Source organism: Bos indicus x Bos taurus, chromosome 21 (genome assembly GCF_003369695.1).
Source record: "Bos indicus x Bos taurus breed Angus x Brahman F1 hybrid chromosome 21, Bos_hybrid_MaternalHap_v2.0, whole genome shotgun sequence".
NCBI classification, from domain to species: Eukaryota; Metazoa; Chordata; class Mammalia; order Artiodactyla; family Bovidae; genus Bos; species Bos indicus x Bos taurus.
This window is the reverse complement of record NC_040096.1, coordinates 12,917,655-12,928,623: the sequence shown is the minus strand read 5'-3', so window position 1 is coordinate 12,928,623 and position 10,969 is coordinate 12,917,655. Positions and strand designations below refer to the sequence as shown.

The 10,969-nt window shown below is 46.7% G+C and overlaps 1 protein-coding gene across 2 annotated transcripts in view; it reads left to right on the top strand.

The window, feature by feature from the left end:
* Positions 1 to 1,564: 1,564 nt before the first annotated feature.
* Positions 1,565 to 10,969, top strand: part of MCTP2 (multiple C2 and transmembrane domain containing 2) — a 259,714-nt gene continuing 250,309 nt past the window's right edge. Inside the window, exon 1 of one of the 2 annotated variants that reach the window (XM_027521361.1) lies at positions 1,565 to 1,851. The gene's annotated coding sequence lies outside the window, so the exon portion shown is untranslated. The remainder of the gene's footprint in view (positions 1,852 to 10,969) is intronic. The other variant, XM_027521360.1, reaches the window with a different exon arrangement.

The window sequence follows — 10,969 nt, the reverse complement described above, 5'->3', positions numbered from 1 at the left end:
GCTTTTCACCATGATGGCAGCACTCCTAAAATTTCCTAAGTTTTCACGTTTTCTAACTTTTTATCTCCCCAGCCTCCATTTCCTACCCTACTCTTATCATCACCTAACCTCTCTTAAGTGCTAAACATAGGCTAGAACACTGTGTTAAGTACTTTATATAAATGAATCATTGCTCAGAATCTATGCAAGTTTATTAATTAATTCCAGGTTTTTTTGTTTTTTTTTTTTTTTTTTTTTTAAGGGAGAGTTGAATTTCAGACTTTAAGTGAAGTTACTGCTTACACAACCAGTTGCCAAGCCAGGATTGGATTTGAGGTCATTCTGACTCCAGCTTCAGTGGAGCTCTTCTAAGCCACCAATTACATCAATTACACTCCTTACCAGCTCACAGACCCACAACAACCTATTGAATGCCAGGTCGGTCTCACAGCCAGTTTAGCCTGTTTAACTGTCTTGTATCTAATTTCAAAGCTATTTTCCTGTGGGTGGTGGGGATGTCTTGTGAATTCCCGACCTCCCAGCGGGCAGGGATCTCACAGAACCATCTCCTAAGCACCCAACGCCTTGCAGGGCACAGACTCGGAGCCCCGTAGATGAAGGCTTAGTAAGAAGATAAAGTGACAGGGCAGAGATAAAGAGTAAATACAGTGCAAGGTTATAGCAGGAGGAAAAGAAAAAGGAAGAAGTAGAAAAAATTCACGGGTAAGGAACAAAAGCCAATGTTTACTGAACGCCTTAGTGCCAGTCATCGCACTTAGGGATCTTTAAGAGACTCTTAAGTGTTCCGGCAGCTCGAGAATGTCACCTCACTTTAAAGATGAGAAACGGAGCTCCGTGTATCTGGTTGGCCGACTTCCACCCTCAATCGCGCGCACGTGGCATGGGTTTCATGGGACGCCTGCCTCTGGCACCTCTTAGGGTCTGCGTGGTAAAAACGGAGGCGGTTCCCCTCCCACTGAACCTTTGCTGCTGCTGCTGCTTAGTCGCTCAGTTGTGTCCGACTCTCTGCGACCCTATGGAATGTAGCCCACCAGGCTCTTCTGTCCGTGGGATTCTCCAGGCAAGAATACTGGAGAGGGTTGCCAAGCCCTCCTCCGGGGGATCTTCCCAACCCAGGGATCTAACCCAGGCTCCTGCATTGCAGGCGGGTTCTTTACCGTCTGAGCCATTTAGGGAGAGACACGGTGTGCGCATCAGCGAGACAAGCGATTAATTAATTACAGGTTTCCCAGCCACACTGGCCCACACTTCGTTCTTATCCTGCACTACAACGCGAGGAGTCTCAACTCCCTTAGCCAGACTTTTTGGACACATCTTTTTCCTGTGAATCAACTCAGACGAAGGAGATAAACGTAACCGCTTCCTCTTCACCGAGCCAGAAGCCGGCGGCGGAGCCTCCTCCCCGCACCCCGCGGAGCTTCTCTGCCCGGCTCGGGCGCCGGGACGCCAGGGCGGGGGTTCCAGGGCTGTGCGCCGCCGCCTCCCCGCTCCGGAGGCGGGGCCGGCGGAGGCGGGGCGCGAAGGCGGGGCCGGCGGGAGGCGGGGCCGAGGAAGTCGCGCTGCTCCCGGCGATGCCCCGGCCCCCGCCGTGTCCCGGCGGCTCTCGGAGCTCGCGAGTGGCGGCGGCAGCAGCCCCGAAGGCTGTGCCCGCGCAGGTAAGGGGCTCGCTCCGGCCCCTCTGCAGCTCCTGGGACTTGGCCTCTGACAGGTGAAGCCGCGCGGGCAAGCGGGGCGACCGGGCTGCTCCTTGCTCGTGCGAGGAGGGCAGGGGTGTCCGCTGCCAACAGAACTGGGGATCCTGAGCGGCCGGGAAGGGAAGCCAGTGGAGTTGCCGGTTCAGGAGTCAGAAAGGTACGCCGAGCATCGGGGTGCGGGAGGGCGCACCGCAGCCTGCCCCAGGATCTCTGCATTTTGAAGGACCAACGTTTGGTCTCCTTGGGGACTCCTTTCTGCAGAGGCCAGTCCCTCATTTGGGCGGAATTGGATGCACCCCCTTCGTGGAAACCCGGAGAATCCGCTTGGGTTCCTTGCGCAGAGAGCCCACTGATAATTGTGTATAGGTTACAGAGTGTCTCGTAACATAAAAAAAAAAAAAAAAATACGGCGGTAGTGGTGGCGAACTCGAGAGGCAATTGCTTCAGCAATTAGTTCCCCAGCTCACTGTCCATTTGTTAAGCAAATGGTGCATTGGTGGCTGGTAAATCTGGTTGAGTTTCCACGAAGTGGGTTAGAGCGTCTGAAGCAACTTGTGCGCGGTGTGTGGGGGTTTCACCCGTGCCTCGGTGCTTACCGGAGCCTGCTCTAGAAATTTCATCGGCCTCGGGCACTTGGAGTTACTGAAAAGCCTCGCGGTGAACCTGGGGACTCTAGAAAACCTGCTTCACCGACGCACCAAATCACAAACAGGTCTATGGATTACGATTCCCATTAGCAATCACTTTTTGCTTGGATCAGCAGCATTTCCACGTAACTGACGTTAGCTGCACATCTGTCAAGGGGGGAACCTCTAGGAGAGCACACAGGCTGGTGTGCTGTGTGGTAGCACAGGTGTGGATACAAAAGGGAATTTTTGGGCAGTCCTTTCTCACAGGTGGCTGTTTAGATAGCAGTGGCACATTGTGCTTTTGTTTTTGCGGCACCTCTTTAATCTCTGGTAATAAGCATTTTAAATGTAGGGAAAAGGAAAATCTTCAGAGGATATTTATCGTTAGCCTGGTCACATCCAAGTGGCAAGGATTCTCCAAACCATACTTAAAATAAGGTTAGTTTTGTTGTTCAGTTGCAAAATCGCGTCTGATTCTTTGCAACTCCACCGACAGCAACACCAGGCTCCTCTGTCCTCCACTATCTCCTGGAGTTTGCTAAAACTCATGTTCATTGAGTCTTTGATGCCATCCAGCCATCTTATCCTCTGCTGCCACCTTCTCCTCCAGCCCTCAGCCTTTCCCAGCATCAGGGTCTTTTCCAATGAGTCAACTCTTCGCATAAGGTGGCCAAAGTATTGGCGCTTCAGCATCAGTCCTTCCAATGGATGTTCAGAGTTGATTTCCTTTAGGACTGACCTATTTGATCTCCTTGCCGTCCAAGGGACTCTCAAGAAAAGTCAGCTCTGTACCAAGCACCATGCTAGTCACTTTCCTCAAAATGTTGCATAAAATTCACCAAGGGGATGTTATTAGCTCTGAACAGATGAGAAACTAAGGCAGGGAAAAATCCAGGAATTTGTTCATAGGAACTGGTGGACCTGGGAGTTGAGCGTGGATATTTCTGAGTCAGAATCCATGCTTTTTCACTATTCCAAGTTACTGTGAGACAGTGTAAATCTGCAGATTTAATAGAAATGAGAATTCAGAATTACACATCCTGAGAGTTAAAGTTGTTGTCATTTAGTTGCTACGTAGTGATAGGCTCTGCGACCCTATGGACTGTAGCCCACCAGGCTCCTCTGCCCATGGGATTTCCCAGGCAAGAATACTGGAGTGGGTTGCCATTTTCTTTTCCAGGGGATCTTCCCAACCGAGGGATCAAACTCAAGTCTCCTGCTTTCCAGGTGGATTATTTGCCACTGAGTCACCTGGGAAAGTCATCGTGAATAAAATGAACATTGTTTTCATTTTTTTGGGGTTGTTAAACTGAGACCAATCTGGGACAAGATGAACAGTATTTTAAAAAACAGAAATTTTATTGTCTTCCTTAAGATATTTTTAAGGACCTAATATAGCCAAGTTGATTGGAGAAGGAAATGACAACCCACTCTAGTGTTCTTGCCTGGAGAATCCCAGGGATGGGGGAGCCTGGTGGGCTGCCGTCTACGGGGTCGCACAGAGTTGGACACGACTGAAGCAACTTAGCAGCAGCAGCAGCAGCATAGCCAAGTTGGGCAAATTAGTAAAACTTTATATATATCCTGTGTGTATTACATATTGAAGTATCAGCTAATTTTCATATTATTCATATGCTTTAATGTATTTCATCTTGATTTCTACCCATAGTTTACAGGTAAATAGAGGTCACTGTTGCCACCTAGAAAGGACTTTGTGTGTATGTATAAATCTATAACCATTGCTGAATATATATAATATTTATTTTAAAAGATATATCTATTATTCCTTAAATGTCTCTCTAGAAGTACAGAGTACTCCAACATGCTTATTTAGGAGAGAATCCTAAAATACCAATTTAGCCTTTTGAATGAATGATCCATAACAGCTCAACGGATGATTTCTTTAAGTGCATGTAAACCACACAAGTGATTTTCAAATTAAAGTTATTATACTGTTTAGGGTGAGAATGAAAATAGTACTTAGAATTTTAAATACTATCTTCTGACATGGAGAGCACTTGGTTTCTTAAAACCTTCCTTGCAATTGCTGGTAATTACCTAAGAAAATTGAGGGGTTTCATGTTGAAATTATCTTCAGGTGTAGAAGAAAGTGTTTTCTGTTGAAGAAAAGCTTTTTCCCTGTGTTGGGAGGATCAGGTAAATATTCTGCCTGGATTGTGTTTGGCACATTTCGCCCCCATCCCATCCTCATTGTATAGAGAAATCGACAAGACACCTTGAACTTCTTAAAAGCATTTGAAGTCCTACCTGGCTGGTGTTTATAAACGTGTGGTTGGCTTGGTTAAGATGCTGTAAGGAAGGGGCAGGATGGATGATGTTTTGGAGAAATTCACAGAACAGCCAAAGGGCCAAGGAGAAGCGCGTGCATGGCGTGTGAAAGGAGCAGTTCCAGATTTTGTGATACCTGAAAGGTAAACAGTAAGGGGATCCTCATTAGGAAAAATAATACCAAATTAGCTATGAAAGTGAATGCTTACCTAGAACGGAAAAAAATTACAACCATTTGCTGGTGATTGCTTTCTTGTTTCTGCTGAGATCTTTTGGGGCCATTTACCAGAATAGCTTACATAAAAATGCTTCCTGCTTGCAACCTTGTCCCTAAGAACACTCAGCATCTCCTAACGAGAGGCTTGAAGCCCTCGGGGTGGGGTGGGCTATGCCAGTGAGAGACCAGAAACTGAAGCTCACTTACCTTCAAAGCGTGGGAGCACCCGCTGTGGTTTGAGGCAAAGAGTTAATGGTCCACTGAGCAGAGAAGCTGCCGGTGGGTGCATTGTGGTCTCAGGGCCCTTCCTTTCCAGTGAGTAGTTGTGAGAGGAAGCTCCCATTGGTCCCTAAGACCTTCCGCTTTAGTTGGTTCTCCAGGTCTGCCTTTGAGTGTTGGCGCCGTTTATTGAAGGTTTTCCGTGTCCTGTGCACTGAGTAAGGCCAGGTTCTGATTGCCGGGGAGCTCCTGGTCTCCTGGAGCTTATTTCATTGATGACAGTATGGCGTTGGTGCCAGTTCCGAGGTCCTGATGCTTGAGCTGAGTTTGGAATCATGGGTGGAGATGCTGAGGTGGAAGAGCGTACGGGATGACGGCCGTAGGAAGCCCTGGAAGTTTGGACCTGTACACCGTCCTCCACTGATGCAGAGAAGCCCGTAGTCAGTATTTTTCACAAGTCTTTCCAGACCAGCAGCACCCACACCCAAGTACCTGTGATGAACTTGTTAAAAATGCATGTTCTCAGGCCCTATCCCAGGCCACCTGAATCAGCAGCTCTGTGTCTATGGCACAGCAGTCTGTTTTAAGAAGCCTTCCAGATGATTCAGGCGCATGCTATAAAGTTTGAGAACCACTGCTTTTAGTGTTTAAGAGAACTGGTAGGGCATAGAATCCCTTGGGAAGATGAGAGGAGTGAGATTAGTACTAAGGTTTATATATTATTGTTGTAATATAGTTATATTGATAGAGCACTTAGATATTGTGCTCTATGTGATAAGGCATTGTGATAAGAAATATTAATTCCTTTAATCATCAATGCAACCCCTGATTGCAAAGAGTTGGACACAACTGAGCAACTCAACGACCACCACCACCTGAGAGCTATTATCACTCCAGTAATTTATTTAAATTTATATATTTGGATTCTTTTTTTTTTTTTTTTTTGATGGGGGTGTGGAGGGCTTCCCTGGTGGCTCAGACAGTAAGAATCTGCCTGCAATGCGGGAGACCTGGGGTTGATTCCTGGATTGGAAAGATCCTCTGGAGGAGGGCATGATAACCCACCCCAGTATTCTAGCCTGGAGGATCCCCATGGACAGAGGAGCCTGGCAGGCTACAGTTCATAGGATCTCAAAGAGTCGGACATGACTGAGTCGCTAAGCACAGCACAGCTTCCTTTTTAAAAAAATTGAAGTATATAGTTGATTTACGGTGTTTTGTTAGTTTCTGACGTACAGCAAAATGATACAGTTATACATATTATACTGTATCATTTTCTTTCCCATTATGGTTTATTACAGGAAGTTGAATGCTGTTCCTTGTGCCATATAGTAGGACCTTGATGTTTTCTTTTTTCCCCTTGGGCTCTTTCTCATCTGCCTTTCTGTTAACTGTTGCTATTTCCTGAGGTCCCATCCTCTGTTGAAATGCACGTGAAGATTGCTCCATTTAAATGTGAGAAAGCTGTATCACAGAGACAAGGGTGTTGTCCCAGGCCACACCGCTTCAGCCAGGATTCACGCGCAGGCAGTGAGGTTACAGTACCCGCCTTCCCTCTCTGGGAAGGCTCTCCCTGCCTTTGTTTTATGTTGGTCTTGTGGGAGAGGCCTGGAAGGCGGGCGTGGGTCTTCTTGGCATGGCCCTACTTGCCGACCACTCAGGGTTAACACGTTTCTCTTTCGGTAACAATTGCCCGATGAGAGAGGAAGAATGTTGTTGTCCTTCAGTCTTAGTGCAAACTTTGAAATTTCGTAAGCAAATGGGCGTGATTGCATATATGATTACATAACGTCGAGTACCTCTTTCCCCAGCTGGATGATGGGCTCACGTGGATTTCCCCAATAGGTGATGGTGAAAAGTGGCCTTGTTTGGTAATTCTGGGATTGGATCTGGGTATTAGTGGACCCCCTCCTCAGGCCACGGAGGACTTGAAGATGATGGTGTGCTTGTTCGTGTGTCCTGGAAGGTGTCTAGGAGACCTGTGCTTTGCATTTTCATAGTTTTTCTTTTCCTTCTGGGAAAGAAAGATCATTCTTCATGATTCTATACATTTTATCATGAAAGAGCTCCAACATGTCAGGCAGCATAAAAGAATGTGTAATTATATTATGAGTGCATGTGGCAGTGTGTGAAATGATGATTTACCTTTGGGTGTGGGCCTCGGATTAATAAGTCTTTTTACCTCTGCTTCAGAGACAGACGTTTAGACACTGTCACTTTGAGCTTATGGCAGGCGGTGAAATCTAATTCTGCGAGTACTGACCGTCTTTCTCATGTGGTCATTCATTCATATGGTCATTTTTGCCTCTTCGGTTATGCTCAGCATTCATTTAGGTGCTGGAGGGAAATACAATGGTGACTAGCCAGACATGATCCCTGCAGACTAGTAGAAAAACACTTGGGTGAGCGGAGTTAGATGCCCTAATTCTGGCAGCGGGTTGTTAGGAGAGGAGTTAAGAAGTTGTCCAAGTTCAGAAGTGATGTATGGGGCATGGTTTAAGGCAGTAGGGAAGCAGAGGTGTGGAAAGATCTGAGAGAGATCTAGGAGATTACAGAAGTGACCAGGTGGATGTGGGTGGTGAGAGGGGTTGTCAGGGCTGAGATCTGTGTCTTGGACCCCTAGGATGGTGTCAGGAGCATAGTACAGGACTAGAGAAGACTGTTTTCTACAGAATAATGGATGTCGTGAGTTTGAAATGTGTGGATGACTCCAAGATAGAGATTTGGGTAGGCAGATGGAATAATGCAGCTGATATGAGAACTGAATAAATTCAATGGATGGAATAATATCAAACAGCTAAATATGTCCTCTCTTGAGAGTGGGGAGAAGACGTTCAGGGAGGAACGTGGGCATTTCTCCTGGGTGGGCGGGATAGCAATTCACTCGTTCCTTTGATGTGGAAGACGATCAAGGTTTACCTCCGCGCATTCTTTCCAGCGTGGAGATGAATCCTCCATTGCCTCTGGCCTTTTGCATGTTTGATAGCCTGAGCTCTACTCCGTGGGAGGAGGCCCTCAGTGTGGAAAAGCAGGCTGGGTGGGTGAGTGACAGGGGCTTGGTCAGATTTTCAGCCCATCTTACTGTTACAAGTTAAAATGACTTACCATCTTTCCTCTTAATTTGTTACGCTGTGTTGTTAAAAACACTCATTTATCATTTATGTGTATTATGTTTATTGTAAATGAATTGCATCATGTGGGAGGCCGTATATATACATATACATGGGGCTTCCCAGCTGGTGCAGTGGTAGAGAATCCACCAGTCAATGCAGGAGAAACGGGAGATGTGGGTTCAATCCCTGGGATGGGAAGATCCCCTGGAGGAGGAAGTGGTGACCCACTCCAGTATTCTTGCCTGGAAAATCCCTTGGACAGAGGAGCCTGGTGGGCTACATGGGGTTGCAAGGGTCGGATACAACTTAGCGAGGAAACCACCACCAGGTGAGGGTGAGGCGTGGGGTGGGGTGGGGTGGGGTGGGATAGGGTAGGGGTTATAGGAGGCAAGCAGTGAAGGGTGGCCTCCAGAGGCAGGACTGCCAGCACTTAGCGGGAGGAATGGGCAGGCACATCAGCCTGGAGGAAGATTTGGAAAAAAGAGATTGTTTTGAGAAATTGATGGATGGATGCTTTTGAGAAACTGAAAGTTTCGGATAGCCTGTTTCAACTTTGTTTGTTAAAAATCACTCATAAAAAGGAACAAAATTGGGTCATTTGTAGAGACATGGAGGCGCCTAGAGTCTGTCATACAGAGTGAAGTAAGTCAGAGAGAGCAAAACACATGTTGTATATTTGTTGCAGAAGTCGGTCTGTTGGGAAACCAAACACCACACTTGGAGAGTTGGAGAACTCAGGTTTATTACGCTGGTGGGCCCAGAGGAGTTAACACTTCCAGCTCTGAGCCCCAAACAAAGGAGTTACAGAGTTTTTATAGACAGTGCATGGCACCAGACTTCAGTGGGCAGTGCTGACTGTGAGTAGGCTAGTTCAGAGTAGGGGTTTCCTGCATGTGGGTGGTTAGGACACAGCAGTGGGGATGCCCGAACTTTACACAAACAAACATGGTTATGCAGGAGCACAGAGGCCGGGCAACTGACAAGGGTGAGTGAGGTAAGTTTCAGCTGCTAGCATTGTTGCAAGTTTCTGTCTTCCCAAAGCTATGTAACCTACATGACTTTGCAAGGAGCTAGCTGAGTTGCAGCGGAGAAGGCAATGGCACCCCACTCCAGTACTCTTGCCTGGAAAATCCCATGGACGGAGGAACCTGGTGGGCTGCAGTCCATGGGGTCGCTGAGGGTCGGGCACGACTGAGCGACTTCACTTTCACTTTTCACTTTCATGCATTGGAGAAGGAAATGGCAACCCACTCCAGTGTTCTTGCCTGGAGAATCCCAGGGATGGAGAAGCCTGATAGGGCTGCCGTCTAAGGGGTTGCACAGAATCGGACACGACTGAAGCGACTTAGCAGCAGCAGCAGCAGCAGTGGGAAGCTGCTGTTTAGAGCAGGGAGCTCTGCTCAGTGCTCTGCGATGAGCGGGATGGGGATATAGGAGGGAGGTCCAAGAAGAAGGGGAGGTATGCATACATATATCTGATTCACTGTGTTGAATAGCAGAAACCAACACAGCTTTGTAAGGCAACCATACTCCAACTTAAACCAGCTAATAAAGGAGAATGTTCATGAGAGACCTATGAGCTGATCAGGAAAAACCAAAAGAATCGAACTTATGTCTGTGTGACCATGACTATGTTCAGAGCCAAGGGGCAAAAGCAAACAACAACAAAAACCCCTCAAGCCTCCCAAAGTCCAATGAAACCACAAACAAATAATGATTATGTAATACTTTCTGGTTTTGATTGAGGATGGACCTTTTAGCATTATGAAAGAAGTTCAGAGTTAGTCTGAAAACTTAGGTAGTATGTCAGAGAAGAACATTGTATTATTTGAACAGTAACTGGCATTATTGTTAAGATAGTCTTGTGTAATATGGAAGATTAGATTTAAATATATAAAATTAGTGTAGCTGTATAGGCTTGTAGTCTGGAAATGCCTTTAGGGTTTCAGCCCTTTCACTGCTGCATGGCCCTTATGAGAATTTGGGTCCTAGAGATTTTGGAGGCTTATTTACCCTCTCATTGGTAACAAAATGCCCTGTACCGTGTATCTATTAATCTTTGTCCTACAGTTTCTTGTCTGTTGCAGGATCAGGCCCTGAAATTCAATATCCTCATCTTCTCTGACTCTTTATCCCCACAGATTCCCTCCAACCCTTTCCTTATCTCCTTTTTTGTCATGCGGGTTTCTTCCTACCTAATTCACTGTTTCAGTTCAGTTCAATCTCTCAGTCCTGTCCAACTCTTTGTGACCCCCTGGATGCCAGGTTTCCCTGTCTATCACCAACTCCTGGAGTTTAACCAAACTCATGTCCATTGAGTCAGTGATGCCATCCAACCATCTCATCCTCTGTCGTACCCTTCTCCTTCTGCCTTCAATCTTTCCCAGCATCAGGGTCTTTTCCAGTGAGTCAGTTCTTTGCATCAGGTGGCCAGTGAGTATTGCAGCTTCAGCTTCAGCATCAGTTGTTCCAGTGAACACCCAGGACTGATTTCCTTTAGAATGGACTGGTTGGATCTCCTTGCAGTCCAAGGGACTCTCGAGTCTTCTCCACCACCACAGTTCAAAAGCATCAATTTTTCAGCACTCAGCTTTCTTTATAGTCCAACTCTCACATCCATACATGACTACTGGAAAAACCATAGCTTTGACTAGATGGACCTTTGTTGGCAAAGTAATGTCTCTGCTTTTGAATATGCTGTCTAGGTTGGTCATAACTTTCCTTCCAAGAAGTAAGTGTCGTTTAATTTCATGGCTGCAGTCACCATCTGTAGTGATTTTGGAGCCCGAAAAATAGTCTGTCACTATT